This window comes from Saimiri boliviensis, chromosome X, assembly GCF_048565385.1.
Source record: "Saimiri boliviensis isolate mSaiBol1 chromosome X, mSaiBol1.pri, whole genome shotgun sequence".
NCBI lineage: Eukaryota > Metazoa > Chordata > Mammalia > Primates > Cebidae > Saimiri > Saimiri boliviensis.
The window spans coordinates 28,880,738-28,892,931 of NC_133470.1; the positions used below are offsets into that span (position 1 = coordinate 28,880,738).

At 34.4% G+C, this 12,194-nt stretch overlaps 1 protein-coding gene across 11 annotated transcripts in view; it reads right to left on the bottom strand.

Annotated features, from left to right (window-relative positions):
• Positions 1-12,194, bottom strand: part of DMD (dystrophin) — a 2,654,855-nt gene that overhangs the window by 875,770 nt on the left and 1,766,891 nt on the right. The window lies entirely within an intron of this gene.

The following is a 12,194-nucleotide window of genomic DNA, read 5'->3' on the forward strand; positions in this document are numbered from 1 at the left end:
AAATTTAAACATGAACAAAGTATTTGGGTTTCCTAGTGATTGTGGATATGAGAGGTGAAAAAGAACAAACATAGTTTAGGCACAGTATTTTAAAAATCCTCTAGAGATATTTAAATAAAAATAATTGCTCTATTAGAAGGAAATTTATATCAAATTCTGTCTGCATCAATATATTTTGCATTATAAGCCACATAAAACTGAGAATTAATTGCTTTCAGGAGTATCCCATCAAGATATCCCTAAGGTACAGTAATAAATTTTAAAATAATCTATAGTTACCAGAACATTTTTATGATTGTTAAGCTTAAATATTGTTTACTTTTTATCTTGAATGAAATTTTAAAACTATCAGAAAAATAGTTCCATTGAAAAGGAGACTATTATAACCAAGTACACACTAAACAAAAAAGCTTTTTACCATTAAATAAAAATGGCAATTATGTTCTGCTTAACTTAAAAAAAAAAAAAAAAAAAAGATAATCTAGGTTGGGCACGGTGGCTCACGTCTGTAATCTTAACACTTTGGCAGGCCGAGGCGGGTGGATCACGAGGTCAGGAGTTCGAGACCAGCCTGACCAACATGGTAAAATCCCTTTTCTACTAAAAAATTCAAAAATTAGCCAGGCATGGAGGTGGGTGCCTGTAATCCCAGCTACTCAGGAGGCTGAGGTAGGAGAATCACTTGAATCTGGGGGGCGGAGGTTGCAGTCAGACGAGATTGCGCCATTGCACTCCAGCCTGGGCAACAGAGTGAGATTCTGTCTCAAAAAAAAAAAAAAAAGATAATCTAGAATTTGTAAGGCAATTAAAATAGCACATTAACTAAATATAAACCTTAGAAAACGAAATAATGTCTGAGAACTTGAGAACCTACCATATTTAAATCTAAATGACTCAAATCCTTATGTTACTGACAGAATAGTGTCAATATGTAGAACACTCTCCTAATAGATGTGATTCAAATTCTCTTATATTTTTATATTCTTCTACTCCTTGACACAATACCAAGCTTATAGTAGACCCCAGTACATGTTGCTAAATGAAGAAATGAATGCATGTTTTCTGAGACTGGAGGTAAAGCTCCCTTAGACTCTCATTTCACAAACAGTTCTTGTCTTATTTTTTTTTTTACTACATTCAAGCAAAATTATTTTTGAATATTAGAAATTTTGGTAGCTTACTTTTAGCAATTAAAATACTCTGTAAATCAGCAAAAGTGATAACAAGGTCATCATCCCAGTGACACAGTACCTAACAATGAATATAAAACTATGCACAGTTACTGAACTATTCACAAGCTGTCCTGGCCATACTCTCTTGAATGCCCATGAGATGTGCTCTAGTAAACATGTGATATTGCCTTGTAACTAGTTGGCTTTGCTCCATTGCTTACATCTCACTCTTTACCACCTGTTCAGATCAGTGTTGCATGTGACAGTCACCGCTTAGTAATAGAGACACCAGTCATAACAAACTGTGTCTATATATTAGGTTGGTGCAAAAGTAATCATGTTTTTGCCATTACTTTTACATCATAAATTCTTTGAGGTCAGATATTGTGTCATTTTCATGATTGTTTCCCATTGTTTACTACGATGTTTGCTGCATGGAAGGTTTCAATAAGTGTCTGCTGACTAATGTATGAATTGGTGAATAAGAGAAGTGGGAAAGAAGTGGAGGGAGAAAGAGAGAAAGGGTTGGAGGAAGAAAAGAAGGGAGGAAAGGAGAGAGGACAAGAAAGGAAAGAAAGGAAAGGAGGAAGTTCAAGCTCATCATCACCATGGTGTCATTAGCATTAATACTTATTACTTATCCTCCTAAAGATTCAAATAAATACGCATAATTTTCTAGGTTTTAGGCAGTGTATAATCTAGTTGAAAAGAAAAGACACAGCTGTAAGTGATAACTTGTTATACTACATACAGTAGGATAAAAAAGCAAGGTGATCAATAAATGGTAGGTCAGAAGAGGGATGATGTCAGCAAAAAGGATGAGCAGAAGCAACTTCTGAGTGAATTTGGAGGTTAAAAAATGGTAGGACTTAGGCATATGGAGGGTTAGGAGCAGTGAGAGTGTGGCAGAAGTTAAGACCTGTGGTGTGTAATCTCCATGATCTGACAAGGAGTATAACATTGGGCTCTATGACGATGTGTAAGAGGAGGAGTTAAGGGAGGAGTACAGCCTTTGGTTTATTTTGGGGCCTGGGCAGACAACTTGAGGCAACATAAACTATTCAGGCAACATGAACTATTACATAAGAATCACCATTGTTTGTTAAACTGTGTCATGAAAGCATCAGTGACTAGTGAATTGGGAAAATTGCCTAAAACATAGACGTCCAGAAGGTAGAGGGTAAAGATCATGGCTCATATTTTTTCCTTCAATAGTGTCCAATACTTACAACTATTACTTCATTCTTTTAAAAATGCATGGGCCCATATCAGAATCAGATGTGTACCATAGTGGTGCTTCTTAGATTTTAGTGTGCATAAAAATCTCCTGGGGATCTTGTTTAACTGCAAGTTCTGCTTCAGTAGGTCTGTGGAGGCACCAAATTTTTTTATTTCTTACAAACGTTAAAAGGATGCCAATACTGCTGGTCCAGGAATACCATTTTGAGTTGTCAGGTAATGGACCTTTTGAGTCTTTGTTAAGTAATCAAGATATTCTTATTGCTGCTTATAATACTATAAACTAAAGCTGCTGCAGCATTTTTATCTCAGCCTCTTTGCTTTGTAGTTTTGATCTTGGCCCTTTTGCTTCATGGCTGATGGCTACAGTGACTTTTACAACCTAATTGTAGAATCAGCAATGGTTTTATTATTTTGGTTTCCCAAATGAGAGACAGAATTGAATAGCTAAGAGTGAACCAATAATATTAGATTGTTAGATCTAAATCTCATTTATATAGAATCTCAAATCAGGGCTTTCAGGTTTTTTAATTTTGTGAAAGTAGAGCTCATTAAATAGTCTATTGCATTTGTATGAGAAAGTTTTGCAGCCAGGAGAAATATTTACAGTGCACGGCCTGCTCAAGGAGAGTTCTCAGTGATAAAGCATAAGGGAGAAATATAAGGCATCAAAATAGAAAGTAATAATCTGTGTATGGTGTTTTCTGGGCTGGAAAAGATAACATTGGATTTACAAAATTAAATGTAAAATCTCAATCAACTTATTTCACCTAGTGAACGACATTAATTAATTTTAATTCTATAGCTTCTAAATATTTTAAGTACTGAATTATTTATTGCCAATAAAATTTCCAAACTTTGATATCATATTAATGTACTGTTGTCATAGGCATTCTTATCTATTTCTCTGGCAATTAACATCTAGTCTTAGTTCTGGACAAAAAGAAAATCATAATTAACTCTCTTGGATTATTTATCATAGTTAGAAAGCTTACTGTGTTTTGATTCCAATATTAAAGCATTCATTCTTAATAAGAAGTGCATATCTAATTCCCATGGGGAGATTTTCAAAATATAAGAGCCCAGAATTCCACTCTAAGTCTAGTGAATCAGAATTTCTGGGGACAAAGGTATATTAAACAGATACACTAAAAAGAAAGTGTAGGTTAGAAACATGTGCAGAGGACAGGGAAGCAAGAGGGACATGTAGAATTATTCTATTATTTTCAACTCCTCTTCTGCTTTTTAAGTCAAAAGGTATTCCTAAATTATAGGAAATAGCACTGTAATATATGTAAGTCCTTCAAGTCTGGTCAAATTTGGGGGAAGGAAAGAGGAAATAAAGGCAAAGAAAGAATTGCTACATTTTTATTTTTATACAGTGAAGGATATAATAAAAAGAAACCACTAACTTTTACATGAAAACACTGTATACATTTTTTTTTAAATGTCTATTTGTAAAACTTTCCAAAACTGTATGAAAATAGATGAAAAATAAAAATGTGACAAATGAAGAAAAAGAATAAGCTAAGAAGCAGTTACAAGAAGCTGTACTATGACAAATTGGATGAATTATGTAGGAAATTTAAAAATCTACAACAAATCACAAAGTAGGGAGCAACACAGAAAAAAAAAAGAGATAAAATGCAATTGATAGAAAATATAAAGACAGGGAAATAGAGGGAAGAGAAAGGAACCTTCACTGAACAAGCAGATGTATCAAGAATTCAATACTGAGATTTACTTGTAATTTTGTTAATGAATTATTTTGAGGCAGATTAATCATTAACTGAGTTTACTGACTGGTCAAGAGAAAATATGTAATAAAATGAAACTTGGGGAGAGTTGTGAAACTGAGAATTTCATGGCGCAATTTCATACAAATATGGTGTTTTCTCTTCTTTTTTTATCCTAAGATCATTCTCATTGTTTCTCTTTGTCAGTACCCAGAATTCAGGAGTTTGAAATACAGTTTCTGATGCTTTCCTCAAAGATAAATAAAGCAATTTTACCAGTCATGTTAATTATTAGACAACATAGTCAATAGTATTTTCAGAGATTTTAATATGCTTCAGTAATACCTTTCAACTTTTATCGGATGATAGATTTTTGTAAGGAAGCAACATAAATGGACAAATACTCAAGGCATCTGCTAAGCATAGCGAGAGGACAGATTCTACTTAGCCTGTCCGTAAACTAAGAAACTCTATCTTGCTGGAAGATCTGATAACGTTGTGCGAACATCTGAGTATAGTCAGAAGAATCGAAAGATGGCTAAAGTTGGGAAATCTTTAAAGTTAGGAAAATGGAGAGAGGGGTAAAATAGTATTAAAAAAGAGTGGAAAAATAGTATAGAAAAGAAACTAGGAAGGATAAGAAAGCAGTGAAAAATGGGTGAAATAAGTAGCCCTTTTTGAGTAAAGAAAGAATGAAAGTTATAAGAGACAAGAATCCAGGTCAAGGAGAGCTCAGAATAAGGAGAACAAGAATCAAGTCCACACATGAACTACAAGATAATATCCAAATATGTTAGTACAACAGGGAGCATGGAAAGGACCATCCTCTTCTCCCCACTGCCTTCTCAGCTGCCTCTCCTGCCACCTCTCCTCCTCACTTTCAAGCTTAGCTCCCACTCCCAGTAAAACTGGATAACTTTCTAATTCCTTTACAATACTGCTAAGTTGTGTAGGACAAATTCGTTACTCATTTTTAATAGTCAACATAAAAGTTCTCCCTTTCTAGAAGCCTTTAAGAGGCCACCGGGAACTAAGTGCCCCTCCTCTGCATAAGCATTTATAAAATATTTCTATTTTGTGTCATTCTCATATGTATTAAACGTTACAGCTGAATATTAAGTAAGACAGAATGAAGACTTTCTTCTTCAGAACAAAAAATACATTTCTAAATTTGAACTACACTACATATTCAACTTTTAGCTAAGGACCTCCAGATCTTTAATAGCAATTTGCAAGTAACTCAGTCAAATAAAAAGGCCCAGTCTTGTGCCTATTCACAACAGCAAAGACATGGAACCCACCTAGTTGTGAAACAATGGTAGATTGGATAAAGAAAATGTGGTGCATTTAAGCCATGAAATATTATGTAGTCATAAAAGGAATGAAATCATGTACTTTGCAGCAGCATGGATGCAGTTGAAGGCATAATCCTAAGCAAATTGATGCAGAAACAGGAAAACAAATACTGTATGTTCTCACTTATAAGTGAGAGCTAAACATAGAACACATATAGACATAAATACAGGAACAACTGATATCGCAGACTAGTAGAGGTGGGAAGGGAGGATGTGCATCGGTTGGAAAACTACCCATTAGGTACTATGCCCACTATTTGGGTGATGAGATCTGTATCCCAAACCTCAGCATCATGCACCATTTCCCTGTGACAAACCTGTACATGTATCCCCTGAATATAAAATAAAATTTGATTATTTTAAACAGGATTAGTCTTTACAACAAACAATCAGAAATAAAATACAGCTTTTTAGACTCTTATTTCTCCTGGTATCATTTTTGTTTTCATTTCAGTAAACACTTATTGTACTTTACTAATAAAAATGCTGAAACCATATAAATGTTTGTGTGTGTTTGTTACAGGAACTAGAGTTAAGAGCAGGCCTCGTTAGATTTCATTTAATACCCTCTTTTTCCTGTGACGTATAATAGTAGATATGCTCTTGGAACAATTTCCCATCTGCTCCTGATAATGGTTGCTATAAAAGAATAATGAGAGTTCCTTCTAAAACTAGAAATAGACTGTTTCTTTTCCAGAGCAAACATCCTGCCAATGAACTGAAGAAAAATTATGTACAGTAGCAATTTATTTTAATTGGACATTTACCTAACATCAGATTACAATGAAATTTTCTTTTGATGTATTTATCTTATTCACATCACATTATAATGAATATATATATATATATATATATATATATATATATATCCCTCATTATCACTGTTATTAATGTGTATACCAACTGAATTCATCATAAAGTGTTTAAGTACTACATGTTTTGTAAGAGTATCTTGGGCTGTTTTTCTTTCTCTTCCAAGAAATAATGCCCTGGGCCTAAAAAAAAAATCATATATTCCTCAATTTTAAGCATAGATTCAATGCAGCATTACCTACAGTGAGGAATATATATATATATATATATATATATATATATATATATATATATGTGTGTGTGTGTGTGTGTGTGTGTGTGTGTGTGTGTGTGTGTGTGTTAAATTTTGCCCTCTGAAACTGAGAGCTGCATGTTAAATCTGGTCCCAGACATGTTTTGGCATTAGAACTTTGATTAATAATCTGAATGCTTTTAGGTGGGGCATGAATGTGTTCTATCATTCTTTAAAGACATTTGAGTTGGTGGCCCTTGCTTTAAAGAAAACTGTTGTTACAAAGTACAGAATTTTGCAAAGCAAATAGGTTTTACTTTGTTAAAATAAATGTTTGCTCTCTCTAGGTTCACAGATTTATTTAATCCTTCTTGTCTTCTAACTCATTCATGAGAACTTCAGGACAAATAGAAAACATTTAAGGGCTGTGGTTTTCTCTGCATTTACTTAGATTTGTTAAGAAAAACAAATTGGCCTTTCTCTGATAAAAAAAGGCATCTTGTCCACGCCATACTTGCTTTTTTATTAAGTGATCCTGGTTATAGAACACATAACTTCAGGCATAAAAATCTATCTACATAATTACCAGCATGATTCTGAACACATTAAATGTTTAATCATGGAACATATTGCACATAACCAAAAAAACACTGTCTCAGGACAGAATATTTGAAAGGAGACATATAGGAAATTTTAGAATTTCTCATTTCTCTTCTCTCTAGAGGTATTATAAATTTGGAGTCACATAAAGAATTATTCAAAAGCCATTTGGCGGCTAGAGAGTGATACAATATGTATGTGTGGATATTGAAAAAAGCAACAAAATTATTTTTCAAAAATAAGACAATGTATAATTAAACTTGATTACAGACTGGAAATATTTGATTGAAAGATCTAATGTCATTGGTTCTAAAACCCTGTAGTTCTCTATTGGTATTTACCATGCCTATATTTTCACTCTGTAGTTCAGTTATTGATTGAATACCTCTTACTGGCCAGACACTGTGAAACTGCCTGTCCTCATTTGCTGCAGAGGATAAATGAATTGGAGGAGTCCTGGAATAGAAGTAAGGAGACCAAGTAGGAGATATCAAGGTAGTTAAAGAGCGGGAAGATGGTTGCTTAAACTGAGGAGTCGTCAGCGGCAGAAATGGAGAGAAGTGGATGGAAACAAGGGATAACTGGAAAGTAAATAAATACGACGTAACAATGCATTGGACATAGAAACGAAGAAGAGAATATCAGTCAGGTAGTTGAAGATACTAGTATGGAGCTCAGAGGAAATATTAGGACTGAAAATATAATGGAGAGCATTATTGGCAGAGCTAGGTCCAAAATTCATGATGTGAGTTTTGCTCTAAATGTGTTTGAGTCCCTTTATTGAAATGATTCTGGGCAAATTCAAAGCTAGCAATCATAATCCAAACATATTTTGGGAATCCCTGAATATCTGCATGATGACTAATTTTGTCATTATTGACACTTGCTACATCTAATATGTATTATTTTCATTTGCTGGCACGGAGATTAATATCATAATTAGTATAATGTAGAAAATTGAGAGGCAGCATGATTCTACACAAATATGAAGAAAACAGAATGCTGTTTTGACAAAGCTGCTCATGTTTTCCTACCCTAACTCCCACCCGCCTATTAGTAAAAATACAATGGTCAAAGATGATTTCAAAATATATTTTGAGAAAATGTTGTACTTTAAGAGAACAGAATTAAACTTTTTCCTTAATACACTTCTATTCTGTTTTCATAAGAACTTCATGGGCTTTTGCTATGGCAGTCTCTAAATGCTGCCTAATGTAGGTCAATTGTTCTATGCAGTATGTTCTCTTTTTAGTGAGATTGACTCCAACAAATATTTAATTTAGGGTAACTACTTAATGATAAATAAACTTATATTTCCTTGTCAACACTCTCAATTTAATGTGGACAGCCTAGAAAATTCTGTGTTACAATACAACTTTGTTGATTGCCTTTAGAGCAAGATAGATCAATGCATTTGGCAAAATGTTAAGGAAAAGAAACAGATGGGTTGTGGTAAGTATTATTATAAAGGCCCTAAAGACATTCTTTTCCCATTTCCTATATCACCAAGTACAGTGCTGAGCACTGCTCAGCTTAATAATAGCTAAAGAAATATTTGTTGATAACTTGAGCAGAAAACTAAGCAAGGTATTATAATCTTGATTGCTTTCTCATTTGGGAAAGGTTCAAAAGTAACTTCTTGAAATATATACAATAGCCTAGAGTGAAAAAGAGACATTTAAAAACAACTGTGGTTTTTCAAAGTTTCATCTCCTACCACAAATAACAAGTTATTAAGGAAAGGTTTCATTTCTTAGGCTCTCGAAAGTGGGAAGGCCTAGAAATACAATAAAGAGGAATCAAAAGAGATCTCTCAGTCTAACATCAATTAATTGATTTTGAGCATTTAGCTTAGATTACAGAACCCCCAAGACATCAACTAACAATCCACATCTAAGCACATGTTGGGCATCACTAAGCCTTATATGTCCCTCTTGCCAAGTTATACAGGCATTAAACACAAATTATTCTTTTATTTCCCAAGCCTTAAGTTCTGAGGTTAGGTATCTTATTTTTCAACTCATTATCTGTTATATGGTAATACTCCTCTCCTTCATGGAATTAGATGAGAAGAGGTGATGAAAAGAACAATTGCGCATCTCTTGTTGACTGGGCATGCCCTCTGTAAATCAAAAAGAAAAAAAAATATGCACAAGAATGGATTATCACCCCATTATCAGTAGATTGTACAATATCAGTGATCTTTATTTTATTGAACCATATACAAGCCAGAGCAAACTAATGATAAAGCAGACAAATGACATAAGCAAGTGTTCTGTTAGATTTTTCTCAATTATTCATGTGAATGTCTAAAAGGTTAGGGATAGCTGTAAAAAGTGGCAAAAACTATAGGTTTTACTTTCTTATGAATCTAGCTCGTATGGAGGAAGAGATTAAATTGTCAATTGTAAATGTTTTCTATATTTTTCTCTCTAGGAATGCTTCCCTCTTAAGCTATCACATAGCATTTCAGGACCTTTTCATTTTACTGAAACCTCGAAGAAAACATTTTCAAGCCAACATTTATAACACCCCTAAAACTGGTTTCTTATATTCATTATATTATTTATTTGAATGACATCTGTATTTTCCAGTTCATCTCTGTTTTGTCCCTTTCTTTTTTCATTCTCCCAGTTCAAATCCTATTTTACTGATCCTAATTGTTATACTTCTTGCCTAGTTAATTCCTTCATTATTGCTTTCCCTCCAGCCTGGTTATTCTTAACACTTCACCTATGTTATTAATACATCCTCCTAATTGTTTCCTCTCAAACTCTTTCACTGCAAAACATTCTACAGAATCTTTCCAGATTAATCTTCCAGATGGATCGTTCTTACGATGGATTTCTCTGCTCAGAAATTTACATTAAATACCCAGTGCCTGCCTATTGAAGCCCAAACAGCTTATATAACATTCAGAATGTCACAGCATCCCTGAGAGATACCTTTCTAGGCTTCTCAAGATGACTTTCCGATTCTTCGTTCATGCCTTAGCACAATTAAAAAATTCACAGTGATGCCTTGGTCATTCTCCAGACCTTTGACTATTCTCCATCCTCCATTATGTGTGCCTTTATTTCTACTTATGTAATCCTTTCATACCAACTACTAGACCACGAGATCCATGAGAGCAGGAACTGTAACGTTTTCTCACTCTAGTGCCTAGGAAAGTGTCTGCTACCTGGTAGTGCTTAAAACATGTTAAATGGATAAAGATGTACCCCAAATACTCTCTCTATTGTGAACATATTTTCAAGCAAAAGTTACCTATCCAATAAATTGTACTGTACTGGAACCATATCTACTTTATTGTGTTTTTGATAGTCTATAAAAATTAAACTTCATTATTATTATTAGAGACAAGGACTCATTCTGTAATGCAAGTTTGATTACAATGGTACAATCGTAACGCACTGCAGCCTCCAACTCCTGGCCTCTAGTGATCCTCCACCTCAGCCTCCTGAGTAGCTGAGACCACAAGTTCACACCACCACAACCAGATATTTAATTTTTTTGTAAAGACAGGGTCTCACTAATGTGAAACCTCCAGCTCTGTTTTTGTGCTTAGGATTATTTTGGCTATGTGGGCTCTTTTTTGGTTCCATATGAAGTTTAAGGTGATTTTTTCCAATTCTCTGAAGAAGGTCAGTGATAGTTTGATGGGGATAGCACTGAATCTATAAATTACTTTGGGCAGTAAGGTCATTTTCACGATGTTGATTTTTCCTAACCATGAGCATGGAATGTTTTTCCATCGGTTTGTGTCCTCTCTTATTTCCTTGAGCAGTGGTTTGTAGTTCTCCTTGAAGAGGTCCTTCACATCCTTTATTAGTTGTATTCCTAGGTATTTTATACTCTTTGCAGCAATTGTGAATGGGAGTTCGCTCATGATTTGGCTCTCTGTCAGTCTGTTATTGGTGTATAGGAACGCTTATGATTTTTGCAAACTGATTTTGTATCCTGAGACTTTGCTGAAGTTGCTTATCATCTTAAGGAGATTTTGGGCTGAGACAATAGGAAAGCTGGAGGCATCACACTACTGGACTTCAAACTATACTACAATGCTACAGTAATCAAAACAGCACGGCACTGGTACCAAAACAGAGATATAGACCAATGGAACAGAACAGAGGCCTTGGAGGCAACGCCACGCACCTACAACCATCTGATCTTTGACAAATCTGACAAAAATAAGTGATGGGGAAAGGATTCCCCATTTAATAAATGGTGTTGGGAAAACTGGCTAACCATGTGCAGAAAGCTGAAACAGGACCCCTTGCTTACATCTTATAAAAAATTAACTTCAGATAGATTAAAGATTTAAATGTAAGATGTAACATCATAAAAACCCTAGAAGAAAACCTATGCAATACCACTCAGGAAATAGGCATAGACAAGGACTTCATGACTAAAACACCAAAAGCAATGGCAACAGAAGACAAAATAGACAAATGGGACCTAATTAAACTTAAGAGTTTCTTTATAGCTCTTAAGTTTAATTTTCTTTACAGCAAAAGAAACAATCATTAGAGGGAACCAGCAATGAACAGAATGGGAAAAAAATTTTTGCAACGTACCCATCTGACAAAGAGCTACATCTAGAATCTACAAAGAATTAAAACAAATATACAAGAAAAAACAAACCACCCCATCAAAAAGTGGGTGAAAGATATGAACAGACACTTTTAAAAATAAGACATTTATGCTGCCAACAAACATATGAAAAAATGCTCATCATCACTGGTCATTAGATAAATGCAAATCAAAACCACATTGAAATACCAACTCACACCAGTTAGAATGGTGATCATTTAAAAATCTGGAGACAACAGATGCTGGAGAGGATGTGGAGAAATAGGAATGCTTTTACACTGTTGGTTGGAGTGTGAATTAGTTCAACCATTGTGGAAGACAGTGTGGCAATTCCTCAAGAATCTAGAAATGGTAATACCATTTGACCCAGCAATCTCATTACTGAGTATATACCCAAAGGATTATAAATTGATCTATTATAAAGACACATGCACATGTATGTTCACTGTGGCAC